Consider the following 18,233-nt stretch of genomic DNA (forward strand, 5'->3'; position numbering starts at 1 on the left):
GAATCCCTAGAGCTTAAATGTTCTTAACTTTTGCTGAATCACATCCTCCACATCCATAAATCTCACATGTTCGCATGCCGTATCTTTCAAGGAGATCTCCCTTGTTCCTGTGTGGGCATTACAATAATACACTAGAAGCAAAGACTGGCCATTGTTAAAAACAAAATGATGTTTTACATGGAAGAAACGTGTGTCAACAAGGCCATCTGGGAGGTGCAGGTCTCAGTGGTAGAACATCTGCTTGGCCTGCTGAAAGTCGCAAGTTCAATCCCCCATCTCCAGTTAAAAGGACCTGGCAGTAGAGGGTGTCCGAAGACCTCCATTTAAGACCCTGAAAAGCTGCTGCCGGTCCGAGTAGGCAGTTCTGACCCATGGACTGATTCGCTATCAGGCCGCTTCATATAATGATGTTCCATGGTGCACGTTTATCTGCCACATAGACAGGTGAGTGACAAGCTAACATGGGTAAATTGCCAGGTGCTTAAAGCTCTGACCTGGGTGGCCCATGCCAGCCAGACTCATCAGATCCTGGAAGCTAAGCAGGGTGGGCTCCAGTTAGTACTTGGAGGCAGGCAAAGGATGTATGCCATAGAAAAGCAGGATACCACTTACAACTATGAAAAAAATTATAGTCAGAGTAGTTCAGCCGTAGAATCAGCTGCCTAAGGAGGTGGCGAACTCCCCCTCACTGGCAGTCTTCAAATAGTGGCTGGAAAGATACTTATGATGGATGCTTTAGATTGGGCTGGCCAAATTGTGGTTCTCCAGATGTCCATGAACTATTATTATTATTATTATTATTATTATTATTATTATTATTATTATTATTATTATTATTATTAGATTTATTTCCCGCCACTCCCTACAGGCTGGTGGCAGGTGACAATAGTCTTAAAATCCCCCATTAAAACCCCCGTTAAAAGACTATAAAAATACCCAACATGGGTACCACTCTCCTCTACCCGAACAAGGGCATGGGGGATGGAGGGTGATGACTACTTCAAACCCCCCAGGGGGGCAATGTTCTTCCTCACCAATCCCAGCCTCAACCATAGACCTGGCGGAAGAGCTCTGTTTTACAGGCCCTGCGGAACGCTGACAGCTCCCACAGGGCCCACAGCTCACCCAGGAGCTCATTCCACCAGGTCGGGGCCAGGACAAAGAAAGCCCTGGCCCTGGTTGAGGTTAGGCACGCTTCTCTGGGGCCGGGAACGTAGGTTTTCTCCCGCAGAGCATAGAGCCCTGCGGGGCACATAGGCTGACAGGCGGTCCCTCAGGTATGTGGGTCCCAACCTGCGTAAAGCCTTAAAGGTTAAAACCAAAACCTTGAACCAGATCCGGACAGCAATTGGCAACCAGTGCAGCTGCCTCAGCACCAGCTGGATGTGGGCCCTCCAAGGTGTGGCAGTGAGGACCCTAGCAGCTGCATTTTGCCCTAGCTGAGGTTTCCGGATCAAGGACAAGGGCTGGCCCCCGTAGAGTGAGTTACAGAAATCTAATCTGGAGGTGACTGTCGCATGGATCACTGTGGCCAGGTGGTCAGGGGACAGGTAGGGCACTAGAAGCCGGGCCTGGTGAAGGTGGAAGAATGCCTGACCCGCTACTCTCTTGACCTCTACAATTCTACCACAACAATTACCTACCACTACAATTACCATGATCCCCTGCCAGTGTGGTAACCCTAAGCACATGCAGTCCACTAGTTTAATGCAGAAGGCTTAAGTTCCAGGAGTGACATCTCTTTTATTACTCTCTCGTGTCTTGCCTTGTCTATATGTAAAAGAGCTGCTTACAGGGAGAGAGAGACAGCGTGGTATCGTGGTTAAGAGCAACAGCTTCGAATCTGGAGAGCCGGATTTGATTCCCCACTCCTCCTCCACTTGCAGCCAGCTGGGTGATCTTGGGCCAGTCCCAGTTCTCTGAAAGCTGTTCTCACAGAGCAGTTCTCTGAGAGCTTTCTCAGCCTCACCTGCCTCACAGGGTGTTTGTTGTGGGAAGAGGAAGGGAAGGTGATTGTAAGCTGTTTTTGAACTCCTTTGGGTAGGGAAAAGAGGGATATAAAAACAACTGTCCTTTAGCCAGAGATTGACATGCAAATGCATTATTTTTCACTATTTCAGACTTTGACCGAGACCTGGAAACGGGTTGTGTTCTTGTTGTTACAATTATATTTTGCATCAAGGAATACCTTGTAACCCCTGTATTAGGGAGTTCGGTTTTCATTGACCTCTTATATAGGTCATACTACATTCCACAACAGTTATTCCTTTTTGGGGATGGCTGAATTGTGCCCCATGCCATTCTGCCTTTTGCATGCAACCAAGGGCCATTTTGGGCTGCTTAAAACCTGTCCAGCTCTATTTTTATAGTGTATTTTTACATTATTAAACTCTGTGCTACATTCTGTTCCACTACAGCCGTGCACGTACCATCACAGACAGGAGGGGAGGGGGGAAGGACATTGCATGACGAGATCTGAAGGCAAAATTGAGGCCACCACAGAAAGTGGGACCTGAAGTACTGGGAACCTGCTGATTCTCTTACCTGGGTAGGTGCTGGTGGGAAATGAGAGAAGGATGGAAGTTGATTCACAGGCTCGTTGTTTGCAAATCCCTTTTCATGTGCATTTCAGTTCATTAGAGATAAATGTATTTGTAAATAAAGAGGAACGCCTATGCAGTTCATTACATTAAGTGCTTCCTTCCTTCCTTCCCTCTCACCCCATCCATCCATCCATCCATCATCCATCCATCCATCCATTTCTCTCTACTCATCTATCATAAGGGTAGATTCAAATGAGTAGCTGTGTTGGTCTGAAGTAGCACAAAAAGCTAGTCTGAGGAAGAGTGCTTGCACTTGGAAGCTCACGCCTTGGATAAATCTTTGTTGGTCTTAAAGGTACTACTGGACTCTGATTTTATTGTACCCATCTACCATCACCCATCATCCATAATCCATCATTTGCCTGCCTGCCTGCCTGTCTCATTATTTGTCTGTCTGTCTGTCATCTATCTATCTGTCTATCTAACCTTTTTGTCATAACTGACAATTTCCCCCATATAAGATAACAACTGACTTAAAGCTAATTTTAAAAGTTCTATTAAATTTATAGAACTAATTTTATTAGTCTAATTTGAAGTTTTTTAAAAAAATATATGTTTTACTGTATGAGATAATCTTTTGTTATAAGCTGCCTCGAGACCTTTCTGGGAGGAGCGGCCTAGAAATCAAACAAATAAAAAATGAATAAATAGAAATCAATTCCAAATAACTGGGGTTAGGAGAACAGCCTAATAATCAACAAGAAAATAAATGTAATAAGAATAATAAACTGATTCAGTGAAATGACTGCTGAACAAAGGACTTCTGGACAGTCATGCAGAGAGATCTGGAATTGAACGATAGCCGTAAACCAATGTTAAATTGTTAATACTCTGACTCATTACTCCAGACCTAAAATCCTAATTAGCACTCATTTGACAGCTGTTCTAAGTGCCACCCTGTGAGCATTCAGTGCATGTTGTACTTACTAAAAAAATTTCACTCCCAATTAGTTGTTGATTAAACATTTCAAAATAAAATATCAAAATGAGCAATGACAGCATTGTTGAAGAGGTCTTCTAGAAGCAGGTGTCTTGAGAAATGCATCTTAACTCCTTTTATGAATCACATTTTTTCAAGTTTTAATTCTTGGGAAGGGAAAGAACAGAATACAAGGTGCCTTGGGCAGGTATTTGTACTGGGAAAATGTTATCTTCATAGCTTGCTTTGCTTGTGCACGTGAGTATGCATGCTTTAATTAACAAAACTCAGATCTTATTCCATTCCTTAAATTCAAATGAGCAGCCGTGTTGGCCTGAAGTAGAACAATAAAATCAGAGTCCAGTGGCACCTTTAAGACCAACAAAGATTTATACAAGGTGTGAGCTTTCGAGTGCAAGCACTCACACCTTGAATAAATCTTTGTTGGTCTTAAAGGTGCCACTGGACTCTGACTTTATTGCACTGAATAGAGTATGTTCTATTCCTTGAAGCTTATCTGGGCACACATGTCACAATTGTACTGAAGATACCTAAGCACTTAGCGGATTCTCTTTCTATTGTCCATGCCTTCTTTATTACAGTTCATGACACTCTTTCGATTACTGCTTAATGTTGCAATACAGCAGGCCAAGCATTTGCCACTGACAGTCAAAAAACTTTTTTTTTTCCAGAGAGAGAGAGAGAGATAAGGGTTGGAAGGGGGGGGGTGTTTGAGAGTGCAATGCCCTTCTAAGCAAGACTGTTTCTGCAGCTGTTGTGTACATTAATCCACAGAGCAGCTCTCCAAACCCTAAATATAGCCAACAGTGTCATTTTACACGACACACACACACTGCACACACACAATTAAGAAGAAAGACTTTAAACATGAGACAATATTAAACTAGAGCATGCTCCCTTTTTCTTCAAAAAACGAAAAAAGAAGCAAAACAAACTCCCCGTGTGAGTTGAAAGCTGGAGCTCATCGTGTAAAAAATGTCAGCTAACCCTCGAAGGGCAACCGAAAGGAACGTTCATCCATGTGGTTTATCTGTCATAACTGTCTTCTGTTGACTCTACCCAAATATACTAAAGAGGCACAGAAGGAATTTGGAGACGGCTGCCCACCCCCCCATTCAATCTCTTTATGCTGCGGCAGAACATTCCGCTTCTTTTTAATCTCGCGTGCCTTTCTGTAATTTAAGGCAGACTGTTAAAAATAAACTTATTTGCTCCCCTAATCTGATTTCTCAGTAATAATAAGCGTTCGGTTATCAACACGGCCCGCAACCTTCCACGCACCTGCACGCTCCTCCCAAAACACAGTCCCCCTTGTCCGTAAAAGATATTACCTTTTAAAAATGTTGTCTGGACGTGGCGATCCAACGCTGGCACGCAAGGATGCTGACAACGATTCCCAAAAGTACGAAAGTAAAACCACCAAAGAAACGGTATTCCTTCAGGCCCTTTGGAATCGGAAGGGCCGGGAGTCCATCGGGGGGGGTGGCGGAAAAGGCGTTAACCTTCGTTTTAGTGAAGATGGCTGGAAGAAGCTGGACAACCTGTCACCACTGAAGCAATAGCATTTGTCAGTTTGCAGGTCCCAAGTTATTTTGAGACTCATAAACCATGTGCCTGAGAAACATTCCACCTCATTGGACAGGATAATATTGAGCAAAGGGATTCCATTGCTGTCACAGCACCTACCGGGGAATAGCCATTTCCCCTCTCCGCAGAACGCCGGGGAGATGCATGTGCATTCCCGGCATGACTCCTTCACAAGGAACCGCAGAATCCATTTGGCTTTGTCTTAAGTCTACGCCGGCTCAGGCTTTCTTTCCCTTGAGAAGCAGCAGAATGTAGCTCTTCTTTGATGATCCTGTTTCCATTTCTTATGCCCGTAACGTGTGCGATGCCAGTGATTACGCACAACGAAGAAAGATACCTAATTCCACAACATTTTTGAGTATCAGGAACCAATGCAAAGGAGATGGCTTGTAAACAAATCAAATGGTTTGAACATGTTTGAATCATTTTGAATTCCACCAGTGAATTCAATGGGATGTTGAGAGACCTCAGGTGGGTCCTGGGGAATTATAGGTCAAATCCAGACAAAAGAGATCAGTTCCCCTGGAGAAAACGGCTGTTTTGGCGGGTGGACTCCATAGAACTGTAATCCACTGAGGTCCCTCCCTGCCCCAGATTCCACCCACAAAGAAGAGTTGGTTTTATATCATGCTTTTCTCTATCGGAAGGAGTCTCAAAGCAGCTTACAATCTCCTTCCCTTCCTCTCCCCATAACGGACACCCTGTGAGGTAAGTGAGGCTGAGAGAGCCCTGATGTTACTGCTCTGAGAGCAGCACTATCAGGGCTGTGATGAGCCCAAGGTCACCCAGCTGGCCCCACATAAGGGTTCCAAAGAAAAACCATTGAATCCACAAAGTGCAGACCGAAGAAGAGTCAACTGTATGACAGTACAATAAAGTTCTATTATGTATATAGTATATATGAGATATAAAACTTTATTGTACTGCCATACAGTCAACTCTTCTCCTTCGGCCCACATAGAGGTTAGCAACAGTACCAGAACACAACATAAATATTACATGCTTAGGAAATTTTACTCAGACATACAGGCTAACTACTGTAGTCACATGTTGCCACGGAATGAAGGCAAAAGGGTAAGCAAAACCATGGGCATTGGGGAGCAAGCTGAAGGGAGAGAGAGAACAGTTATGTTCAAAATACTTATTACAGAATTTCCTGACAGATTATTCATACAGCGATTTCCCAGCCATTTGGTGCAATTAGAAGAAAAGTTGGTTTTTATACCCTTCTTTCCACTACTTGAATGAGTCTTAGTGGCTTATAACCACTCTCCTTTCCTGAGAGAGCCAGCTTGGTGTAGTGGTTAGGAGTGCGGACTTCTAATCTGGTGAGCCAGGTTTGATTCCACGCTCCCCCACATGCAGCCAGCTGGGTGACCTTGGCTAGCCACAGCACTGATAAAGCTGTTCTGACCGAGAAGTGATATCAGGGCTCTCTCAGCCTCACCCACCTCACAGGGGCTCTGTTGTGGGGAGAGGAAAGGGAAGGCAAAGGTAAGCCACTTTGAGCCTCCTTCAGGTAGAGAAAAGCGGCATATAAGAACCAACTCTTCTTCTTCTCTCCTCACAACAAACACCCTGTGAAGTAGGTGGGGCTGAGAGAGCTCTGAGAAAACTGCTCTCTGAGAACAGCCCCAAAAGAACTATGACTAGCCCAAGATCACTCAGCTAGCGGCGTACGGAGGTGTGGGAAATCAAACCCAGTTCTCCAGATTAGAAGTGGATGCTCTTAACCACTACGCCACGCTGGCAGTGTTCAAAACATTCTAGACTCTAGAAAGAACAGTATAGTTATTTTAATGTTTGAAAACCCACTTTCTCAAAAAACACATATAGGATTTTTGATGATTAAAAATACTATATTTAATTATCAACATAACACATAAGCAAGTTTCTGTGCTTCCGACAACGTGTTGAATGTTCCAGAGCCTCCAGTTCTAGCCCTGCCCATGCAAGGATGATTTTGAATGTCCAACAAGTGGCCAGAAGGGAAGTGAGAGGGGAGGAGATGGTGAGCATCTCTCCTGATGGGAAGAGGCTGCCTCTTTACATTCCCTGGGTACAGGGAGAAGGGTGCAGGAGTGGTGCAGGGTGAAGGAGCCAGTGAGCACATCTCCTGACTGGAAGAGATGCTTTCCACCTCTTTACACTCCACCTTCTTTGCCTGATGGGGCAACACAGATGCGAAGGAGCTTGCAAGTACCTCTCTGGATAGGGAAAGATGTTTGCTGACCCTACACTCTCACTCCTCCACCCCCAGCAGGGTGCAGAGAGTCGGCTCCCTGAACCCTGATGGGGCAGTGTGGGGGGAAAGGAGCCAGCAAGCCACTCTCCCAATGGGGAAAGATGCTTGCCTGCTCTTTAAACTTCAACCCTCACCCTGCCAGGCAGCAGGGAAAAGGCTAGCACCAGGTGTGTTCCAGCATGCTCCGAGCTTCACTGCTAGTAGTATCTCTGTAAAATCTGCAAAGGGCTTTACCATTCTGAAGAGCCTCTTAAGGACTTTTGCAACTGGAATCCAACATGAATTCTTTGGGAGGTTTTAAATCCTGCCTGGAATCTTGATATGGATTATGCCACATTAGCACTCCACAGACATAGTGATAAATACATCCCATGTTTGGAAACCAATAATGTATATCAGAGTATCACATCACAGAGCCATTCATAAACACTGCTGAAATCCTTGAAGATGGAGTTATGGTTGTTCCAAGTTGGAAAGTTAGAGACAGACACTTCGGGATTGTTCCCACTGCCATTTAAGTTGGAGGTGAAGTTAATATTGAGGGAAGATCATGGTCAGCCAAAGATATTACTAATTCATATTTTAAAAATAGAGTAAATGAACAGCACCACTCGAAAGCCATTTCCAAACTAGCAATATTGCTCAAATTTGCATTATAAAAGAGCCAAGTTCTCCATCCATTTCCACATTAAAATCTGCCTTTCCAGGCACAGACTCAAATAGCCTTCTGACTCACTGCATGTTTTGGAAATTCTTGGTTACAGCAATTTCAGTGATCAAGGTGGAATCTAAGTCAGGGCTGCCCAATGGAGAAATGTGTGCATTCGGGCTTTTCCCCACAGCCACCATCTTGAGTCCTCCTTCCTCCCTTCCTTCCTCCCTCTCTCTCCATCTGACCTGAAATATCAGCTTTAAAAAAATGGAGTTATCACATTACAACACACTTTCTAACAATAAAAGAACAGCAACAGGCTTCCACGTTACACTGCAGCAGCACTGTAACACATTAACCCACTTCTTTGACACAACTGTATTTGCATGTATTTATTATTATTATTATTATTATTATTATTATTATTATTATTATTATTATTTCGATTTATTTCCCGCCACTCCCAAATGGCTCGCGGCGGGTTACAATGTCTTAAAAAACCCATTAAAACTCCCATTAAAAGACTTTAAAATGTCACAACATGGCAGCACAATAATAAGATCCCCTTCCTACCCCCATTCCTAAAAAAGGGGGGGTGGAGGAGAAGGAGGTCAACGATGTTCAGGAAGCCCGAGGGAGAGCAGTCGATGTACCCCGGCAGCCCCAGCCTCAACCATAGACCTGGCGGAAGAGCTCCGTCTTGCAGGCCCTGCGGAACGTTAAAGGGTCCCGCAGGGCCCGCAGCTCACCCGGGAGCTCATTCCACCAGGTGGGGGCCAGGACCGAAAAGGCCCTGGCCCTGGTCGAGGCTAGGCGTGCTTCCCTAGGGCCGGGAACGACCAGAAGATTCTCACTCGCAGAGCGCAGAGCCCTGCGGGGGGCATAGGGCACTAGGCGGTCCCTCAGGTATGTGGGTCCCAGCCCGCGTAAAGCCTTAAAGGTTAGAACCAGAACCTTGAACCGGATCCGGACAGCAATTGGTAACCAGTGCAGCTGCCTCAGCACAGGCTGGATGTGGGCCCTCCAAGGTGTGCTGGTGAGGACCCTAGCGGCTGCATTTTGTACCAGCTGGAGTTTCCGGATCAGAGACAGGGGTAGGCCCGCGTAGAGCGAGTTACAGAAATCTAATCTGGAGGTGACCGTTGCATGGATCACAGTGGCCAGGTGTTCGGGGGACAGGTAGGGCGCTAGTAGCCGGGCTTGGCGAAGATGGAAAAATGCCTGGCCGGCTACTTTCCTGACCTGCGCCTCCATAGTCAGGGAGGCATCAATGGTCACACCCAAGTTTCTAGCCTGGGACGCGATGGTAAGATGCGCCCCTGCCAGGGTGGGTAAATGCGCTTCCTGTTCCCGCCCCCTACTTCCCAGCCACAGGACCTCCGTCTTGGAGGGGTTGAGTTTCAGGCAACTCTGCTCAAACCATTCTGTCACTGCTTCCAAACATCTGGCGAATGGTTCTGGGGGGGAGTCTGGGTGGCCGTCCATGAGGAGATAGAGCTGGGTGTCATCAGCGTACTGATGGCAGCCCAACCCAAAACTCCGTACCAGCTGGGCCAGAGGGCGCATGAAGATGTTAAATAGTGTGGGGGAGAGAACCGCGCCCTGTGGGACCCCACAAGGGAGTCCATAAGGGCGCGAGAGCTCATCCCCCACTGCAACCCTCTGGGTCCGGTTCTGGAGGAAGGAGCGTATCCAGCGCAAGGCTGTACCCCGTATCCCCGTACCGGCGAGGCAGTGGCCCAATATCTCATGGTCCACGGTGTCGAAAGCAGCCGACAGATCCAGAAGGACCAGCACGGCTGACCCGCCTCTATCCAGCTGGCGACGGAGATCATCCAGCAAAGCGACCAACACCGTCTCCACCCCGTGGCCAGGACGGAAGCCAGACTGATATGGATCGAGTGCCGAAGTTTCATCCAAGAAAGCTAGGAGCTGGTCCACCGCAGCCCTTTCCACCACCTTGCCCAGGAACGCTAGATGCGACACCGGGCGGTAGTTGGCAGGGTCCTGCGGGTCCAGCGTTGATTTTTTCAGGAGAGGGCGAACCACTGCCTCCTTCAGCCGCTCGGGGAATTCCCCGGAACTCAGGGAAAGGTTGATAATATCCCTGAGTTGGCCTCCTATCCCCTCTCCGCTCCCCTTGAGAAGCCAAGAGGGACAGGGATCAAGGGGGCAGGTGGTCGCCCTGACCGACCCCAGCAACTTGTCCACTTCGGAAGAAGAGAGCCGTCTGAAGCCATCAAACCTCGCTGCCAAAGACGGCCAACAGGTCTCCAGTTCATTTACTGTATTAATTGTGACAGGAAGGTCATGGCGAAGCGACAAGACTTTATCCGCAAAAAAGCTCGCTAATGCCTCGCAGCCAAGTGCCAATTGACTAATATTTTGGCGCCCCTGAAGGGCGGTATTTGCATGTACAGTAGCAACCACAGAAAATTGGGGCCATTCCGCACAGCGTTAATGTTGCTGAAGTCTTACCATTGTGTAACGCTATTTATTTTTACGTTACACACGATGTCGTACACAATCTGCAACACTCCTGCAACACTCCCGCAAAAATCGCTTCTTTGTAGCGCTTTTTGCTACCAAAAAAACCCGCTAGATGCTTGAGAACAACCTGCAACACATCCGAAAAAGACAAGTGCATTCTCAATATAGCGGTAGCAAGCATGTCCCTCCCTAATCTCTTGCACCAGAGCTTCTGGTGTCGCGACTGCCATTTTTTCCCCCTTAAACCGGCAAAAGCAATGAATAAGCGATGCTTCTTTGGCTGAAATCCCTCCACAACCAATTGTCTGTAAAGTTTCCAAGCACAATACAGCCCCCTGTTCGACACTGCCCGTAATTTTAGCCAGAAAGCACCATAAAGTTATAGTCAAAAGGAGAAGCACTCCTTAGTCAGATGGAAGTTACAGCTGAAGATAACACATCAGATCTTAATGAGTTACTTACCAAAGTAGGGTTGCCAGACCTTCATTTGGAGATGGGATCCTCTGCCTCCAGGCCCTGGCCCCCAGCCACTAATCAACAGGCTGGTGGGGGGGCTTCCCCATAGAAAGAAGTCCTAGCCCACATAGCTGGCATTGCACAGAAAATGATATCATAATGCCAGCAACTTCCAGGTGATGCTCAGGTATTTGAGCAAAACCTCTATGGTAGAAGCTATTTTTACCTTAGGGTTTTTGCCCAAATACCAGAGAGTTGCCTAGAAATTGCTGGTGTAATGATGTCACTTCCTGTGCAATGTCACCAAGATGGCCTGGACTTTTCACTGTCTTCTATAAAATCAGATTCCAGTAGCACTCAAAAGATCACACCTTGAATAAATCTTTGTTGGTCTTAAAGTTGCAACTGGACTCTGATTTTATTGTGCTCCTTCAGACCAACACGGCTACTCATCTGAATCACTTTCTTCTAGTAAGCCTCCTATCATCCTCCACCAGTTCCTGGGAGGGAGCTGAAAACACTTTGTTGAAGAATACTCAGGACTCAGGTAGATAACATGAGATCTGGGATATGCTACCCAAGCACCTTGATTTTCTCTAAAGCAGCAATGGCTTGTGAGAATGATTTGCATTGGGACCTCAGTATTTCACTGAACTGGATTGCCTAGACCAGGGGTGGGCAAACTGTGGCCCTCCGGATGTCCATGGACTACAAGTCCCATGAGCCCCTGCTGGCAGGGGCTCATGGGACTTGTAGTCCATGGACATCCGGAGGGCCACAGTTTGCCCACCCCTGGTCTAGACTAGCCCTATCTCATCAGATTTGGGAAACTAAGCTGAGTCTGCCTTGGTTAGAACTAAATGGGAGACCACTGAGGAAATCCCACAGTTGTTATGCAGAGGCAGATAACACTGAGCCACCAGTGCTCATCTCTTGTCTTGAAAGCCCACCATAAGTGACTTGATGGCAAAATAGCTCTCTGTATCTCACAACAGTTCAGACAGTCATTAATTGGTATTTGAGTCTGATGACATGGACATTATTACTTTAAAACGAATGTTTTCTAGCTGTCTTTGTGTATGACTTTATGGACTATCTGTATACCAATTGCCGCCTAGAATTCTTGTCAACAAAAGGTCATACTAATTACTATTTGAAAAACAGACCTTCTAAATCTATGAATTATAGGAGCCAATATGCGTAAATATAATCTGTGTGGGGAATGATTTTCCAGGTCCATCTCATTCTATTTGTAATCGTGTAATGACTTCAGCAGTAATGTTGTAAATTTTCCATGACAAATGAGTTGCCGCTCACGGCCTACATCTAGCACCGTATCCCTTCCCTCTCTTGGCAGGACCCAGAGAATGTCAAGAGAGGAAGACAAGCGAGACCATATGTAGAGATTATGTCCCCACCATTTTTGAGGATTATAAATCCATTTATCATTTCCTTGCCAGACGTGCCCTCCAGGTGTAGAGAGCTGTATATCTCCCTCAAAATGTCAAGCATTGGGGGAAGATACAGACGCCACACGTAAGTTCCTGGGGAGCCAATTCTGAGCGCCTTGTCTCGGTGTCTCCGCTACAATGTTGCTGGCTTGTTTGTTTTCTCTTAAAGCCGTGGTTCCCAAACTTTTGGGGGCTGCTGCCCCCTTGTCTCCCAGGCCACATCCATAGCGCCCCCCCCCTACACACATACATACCCTTCTTTCCTCATGTTAGGTCTACTACAAATTCGAAACACACTATATTGCTTACATTTCTTTCTTGGTTGTTATGTAGCAGCCATATTTTAGTTTGAAATTTATATATAAGCTCTTTGTAAAAGGCTCTTTGGGTCCTTACTGGGGAGAAAGACAGATGCAGGAGAGAGAGAGAGAGAGAGAGAGAGAGAGAGAGAGAGAGAGAGAGAGAGAGAGAGAGAGAGAGAGAGAGAGAGAGAGAGAGAGAGAGAGAGGTAAGCAATGGAAAATCCCATGGCCAGGAGCTAACAGACGTCTTTCCCGACCTCTCAGAGATGGGGACTTTTGGGGAAGGGTTGCCAAGAAGAAGAAATTCCTAGAGTTAAGAAATTCCTAGGGTTAAGAAATTCCTAGAGATCTGGGGTGGAGCCTGGGAAGGACAGAGTCTGAGGAGGGGAATGAGCTCAGCAGGAACATGGTCCCATCCAGGTCACCTACTGAAGATGTCATTTTCTTCAGGAAGTTAAGCAGGCTTGCTCCTGGTCAGCACTTAGTATGTGCTAAAATGCCAGAGAGTCCACACTGCAAAGCAGCCATTTCTCCAGGGGAACTGATCTTGGTCATCTGGAGATAAATTGTAATAGTGTGAAATAGGGTTGCAGCTCTTGGTTGGGAAATATCTGGGGACTTTGAGGGTGGAGATGGGAATGGGCGAGATTTGGGGTGGGCTGGGACAGTAGAATACAAAGCTATGGAGTCCACCCTCCAAAGTAGCCATTTTCTTCAAGGGAACTGATCTCTTTATTCAGGAGATGAGCTATAATTCCAGGTGATCCCCACACACCACCTGGAGGCTAGCATCCCTACATGGCTAGTGGTATGCAGAAGGTCCCAGCCTCCCAGGTTCAATCCCTGGCATCTCCAGTGAAAGGATTTGGCACTAGGGAACTTGAAAGACCCCTGCCAGAGACCATGGGGAACCACTGCCAGTATGAATAGACAATACTGACCGTGATGGACCAATGATCTGATTCAGTATAGGTGTGATGACCCCGCAATGCACATCCATAGAGATGTAAAAACAACCATAGGCAGTTATTAGCAGACAGTCCATAAGGAGAGCAATTACAGGCAAACAATCACAACAGGCAGATGTTGCTGAAGACAAAGCATAAATGTGAATCCAAGAGATATATAGGTTTCTGTCCATATCCCCCGGGCCTTTTTGTGCCAAAAGCCTTTCCCACGGAAAAGCCCATTAATCTCCAAAAGTGAAAGCAACTCTTGATTTAGCACCTGGGTGCGAAACATTCCTACACAGGCTTTCTCCAACAGACAACAAGCCATAAACTAAGGGGCTAAGAACCTAGAAGGCAGAAATGGGTGAGGCGAAACAGACATGGAGCCAATAAGGCAACATGACAATAAGGCAGCTTCATTTGTTCATAAATGGCAGCCCTATCAGTATTCTAGAGATCACTTGTAATTCCAAATGGAGGTTCGTAATTCTGTCTCAAGAGAATTTTGTCTACTTCCCTTTCTAGATTAAGAGGCACACACAGAGATCATGGGCAAGTTGGCAGAGTTTAAATATGCCAAGAGGATCACAGCATTAGACTGCTTAAATAATAAAATAGTTTTATTTTGAAGAGAAAGATCTTTGTGTAGAAAGAGGAGAGAAGAGAGTCCTAACTATCTGTTGTTCTCCATTCATTCAGTCTGCTCATTATGGAGGCATGTGGGGGGAGGGGGAGTGTGCTCAAACAAGTAGGAAGTCTCCAACTGAGCCAATCAGAATGCTGGAGGAGATTATTTGAAAAATATCAGTAAATTCAAAACTCAAAATACCTTTAATGGTTCAGCACAAATCAGATACAAAAAGTTAATCCATGCCATAAAGATAAAAAGCTTTACATAGAACGTGAGCTAAAGCTGCTAAATTTGAGGATCTTTATCTTCCAGGAGATAGTGGGATGTTAAAACAAAATTTAGTTTTCAGCAGCTGAGTAAGATATTTCATGCAGGCAGATGAATGTTCAGGGCAATATAGGAGAACATGGGCCGTTGACTCAATTGAGTTGGCTTGGCAAGACCAGAGGTTTTCATAATAAGGAATGTGACTATATTTGCCTCTTGACCACGTAGTAGATTTAACCAAGTCAGCATAAAGCAGTGTCTCAGAATGGGTCAATGAGTGTGGAGAAATGCGATGGCATTGATCTATAAATAGGTCAGATGTTGCAGAAAGATGGTGAATAGGATCATTGGGAATCTGCATATAGGACTTGAAAGTCGATATCCTGGATGTGCAGTTTGGTACAATGGATACCTGTCCCATTATATAGATTTTGGTACTCATCAGGGGTGAGTTCAGATTTTTTTTTTTTAAGCAATAATTTTTTGGTGCCACGAGCAGAGATGCTGATCTGCTAGGAGGTAGAATGTTAAACTGTCAGGCTGTGCTCTATAGGGTAATTGGAACCACTATTTCACAATCAGCCATGCCTGCATGGATAACCATGGTGTCAGACGTTGAAAGGACTCACAACTAACTTCTTTGAAATAGAAAGTTTAATTGAGAAGTACTTCATACACTTAGACTAGAGAAGTCAAATCTGCCCTGGGACCGATTTGCTTCTCCTTATCAATACATTTCTCCCGCCCAAAACTTGAAAGTTCCCAAGGGAGGGGAGCAAGAGAGAGGAGCCAGATACAATTAAAAACAGTGTTACATTCACATGTCCTTGGCTGTCTACAGTGATAGATAAGCTGTTATGGTTAGCAGAAGCTGGCCCAGCCGAGAGGCCTCATGGAATAATACATTCAGAGATAATGGCTACAAACACATAGTTTCACTTTTAATGAGCAAGCATGATATAGGGCCTGGAGCTCCCAGGCACCGAGCAATCTAACTGTCATGGAGAAACTCAGGCTAATTTATGGCAGGGTTTGTTCTAATCCTGACACATGGGAGCCCAGTTTCAAGATATAGCACTGAGTCAAAAACACAGCTGGGAACTCTGAGAAGATGGAAGAGAAATGATGACTGGAGCTTTTCTACCTTGGCAATGCTGTTTGGACCCCAGATGGCGATGCCATAGCATAGAAGTGGCAGTACAACTGGATAGCCAGAGGGAGATACTGTCCACTTTGACTGTCGAAAAATTTAGTGAAAGCTTAGGCTTTGCTTCTGAAAGAGTTGAAAATTTGTTTCAGATGAGGCATCCAGTTAAAGGAATAATGGAAAGCTATCCAAAGATATTTAAATGTGCATACCTGCTCAATTTTATGCCCATTAATTCTCCTGTTTAACACTTTCTTGGCTCTGCCAAAGACTAGAATTTTAGATTTTTCATCATTAATGGTCAGTGCATTGGTTGAACAATAAGATGCAAAGCCATAGAGAAGGCGCTTTTGACCAACCTTTGTACATGAGAGCTGGACTGCATAATCAGCATAGAAGAGAAGGGGGATCTTTCTATTTGAAATCAGTGGATCATGGCTGTTTACAGCTGACAGTTCTGCGTTTAAGTCCGCAATGTAAAGATTAAATGGGTGCAGAGCTAAAGCACAACCTTGTTTCACTCCTTTATTAGATTTTAAGGGAGGCGTCAGGTGGCCAGAGGTATTTAACCTGATTTGAAAGGTGGTATTGGAATATAGCCTCCATATCAGGAACAGCAGCTGAGCATCCATATTTATGGCAGCCAATTTAGACCCGAAAGAAGCTCACGGAATTGAGTCAAATGCATATTTGAGATCTAAGAATGCAGCACAGAGTTTTCCATTATTGTTTCTAGTGCATTTTTCTGCTAGGTGTAAAAGAGTCAGGCAATGATCAGAAGCTGACTTCCCTTGATAAATCCAATTTGTTCAGTTCCTAACACAGTAGGTACCCAATCAAGAAGTGACTTGCATATAGCCTACCAATTACTGACGGTAGACTGATCAGTCTGTAGTTAGCACAGCATGTTGGATTGCCTTTTTTGTAGATGGTAAATAACTATTGCTGGTGTCTATGGGGCCAGCATTGATCCGTGTTGATCAATGGTGGTAAACACTGATGCTAGTATAAATGAGATTGATGGACATTTTTAAATGACATCTGGGGGAATTTGGCCAGGTCCCACTGCCTTGCGACTTTTTAGTGCTGACAACACTTCTTCCACTTCCTGTTGATTGACTGGTGGCCAGTCAGGGCAAGTGAGCAATGAACTCTCTGACAGGGGCATTTCTGTAAAAGTAGAATTGGAAAAAATCGAGGTGAAGATCCAGGCCGTTTCTTCTATTTGCTGACTAGACATCACAGTCAAATGTTGGAGATTAGCTACAATTTGTCACCAGAATAATCTGGTGTCTTTCAAGTTAAAGGCCTGCAGTTATTGATTCCAGTCCCACTGTTTCTGGTGTTGTTTCTTAAAAATGATTAGTTATCGATAATCTCTTTAGGGGTGTAAATTGTCAGATAGTAGATGTTCCTCCGTTCCATATAAACTGAACGGATCTTTCTCCTGGCCTGCCAACATTCTGACTTGGTGGTTTTAGGATGCAGAGGTTTCTCCTGTGATGATAGCACTGAACAAATCAAGGCTGTCAAGGATGTTCATAAAATGATGGTGAAGTACCGCTGGAGAATTTGATAGCTGCATCTTTTCTTGAATCATGGACCATTCTGTAGTGTGAAACAGTTCATTGGCCCTTTTTTCAGATGGCTTTGTCCATCTAAAAGAAAGAACTACTGATATAGAGGATACCGGGACAACTTGGAGTCTGCCCTTAAGTTTTAGCCTTAATAAAAGGGGTGGATCATCACTTTCTGAACTATTTCTCATCTCAAGGTTATCACATTTGTCTAACAAATCAGAAGATATTACAGCATAATCAATAATACTTGATCCATGGTTAGAGTAGAGTTGAATGTATAGTTGCCCAGGCAGTCATTTTAAAAAGTCAGTTCAGGATTATTCTATTTGCTGCAATGCAAAAAAAAAAAAAAAACTACCATGAATTTGGCTGATTTATTTACACAGGTGTCCTTCAAGGAGCAATTGAAGAAGATGGTATCAGAAAGACCTTCAGTATTTTGGTTGAGGGCTCGGTAAATGTCATAATCATTGGCCCCTAGCCTTGCGTTCCAGTCATCCACAATCAGAATCAAAGCAGAAAATTTCTGTTCAAGATGGCATAAAAAACAGGATAAATGTAGCCACTGATCTCCTAGGGCAGCTTTTCCACAAGTAGGTGGGAGGTAGAGATTTATGATGATGAGGTGGATATTTAATAAAACAGCTGCCAATGCCAGCCGAGGGCAAGGTTCAAAGATGATTGAGGATGCATTGATTAAGTTTGAGATAAAGATGCGTTGGCCACCACACAGCATCTCTGCTCCTGTTCATTAGCTGGCAGTATGAAAAAGGAATAATTGGAAAGATATAAATGAGTAGTTGCCAGGTTTCCTGTAAAAGGATAATGTCAAAGGACGTTAAAAAGGATTCAAAGTCCTTGTCACCCATTTGTCAGCTCCATCCAATAAAATTCCAAGAAGTTATGTCTAGATGGGTTTCAAGAGCATCTGA

General features: G+C 45.0%; 1 protein-coding gene across 3 annotated transcripts in view; it reads right to left on the reverse strand.

The window, feature by feature from the left end:
• Positions 1-18,233, reverse strand: part of MYPN (myopalladin) — a 103,763-nt gene that overhangs the window by 68,519 nt on the left and 17,011 nt on the right. For 2 of the 3 annotated variants that reach the window (XM_077350790.1, XM_077350788.1), the window contains exon 1: positions 4,875-5,097. The exons of the other annotated variant lie outside the window; for it this stretch is intronic. The gene's annotated coding sequence lies outside the window, so the exon portion shown is untranslated. Of the gene's footprint in view, positions 1-4,874; positions 5,098-18,233 lie in introns of those variants that run through there. 3 annotated transcript variants of the gene reach the window in all.

This window comes from Paroedura picta, chromosome 8 (assembly GCF_049243985.1).
Source record: "Paroedura picta isolate Pp20150507F chromosome 8, Ppicta_v3.0, whole genome shotgun sequence".
Classification (NCBI taxonomy): Eukaryota; Metazoa; Chordata; class Lepidosauria; order Squamata; family Gekkonidae; genus Paroedura; species Paroedura picta.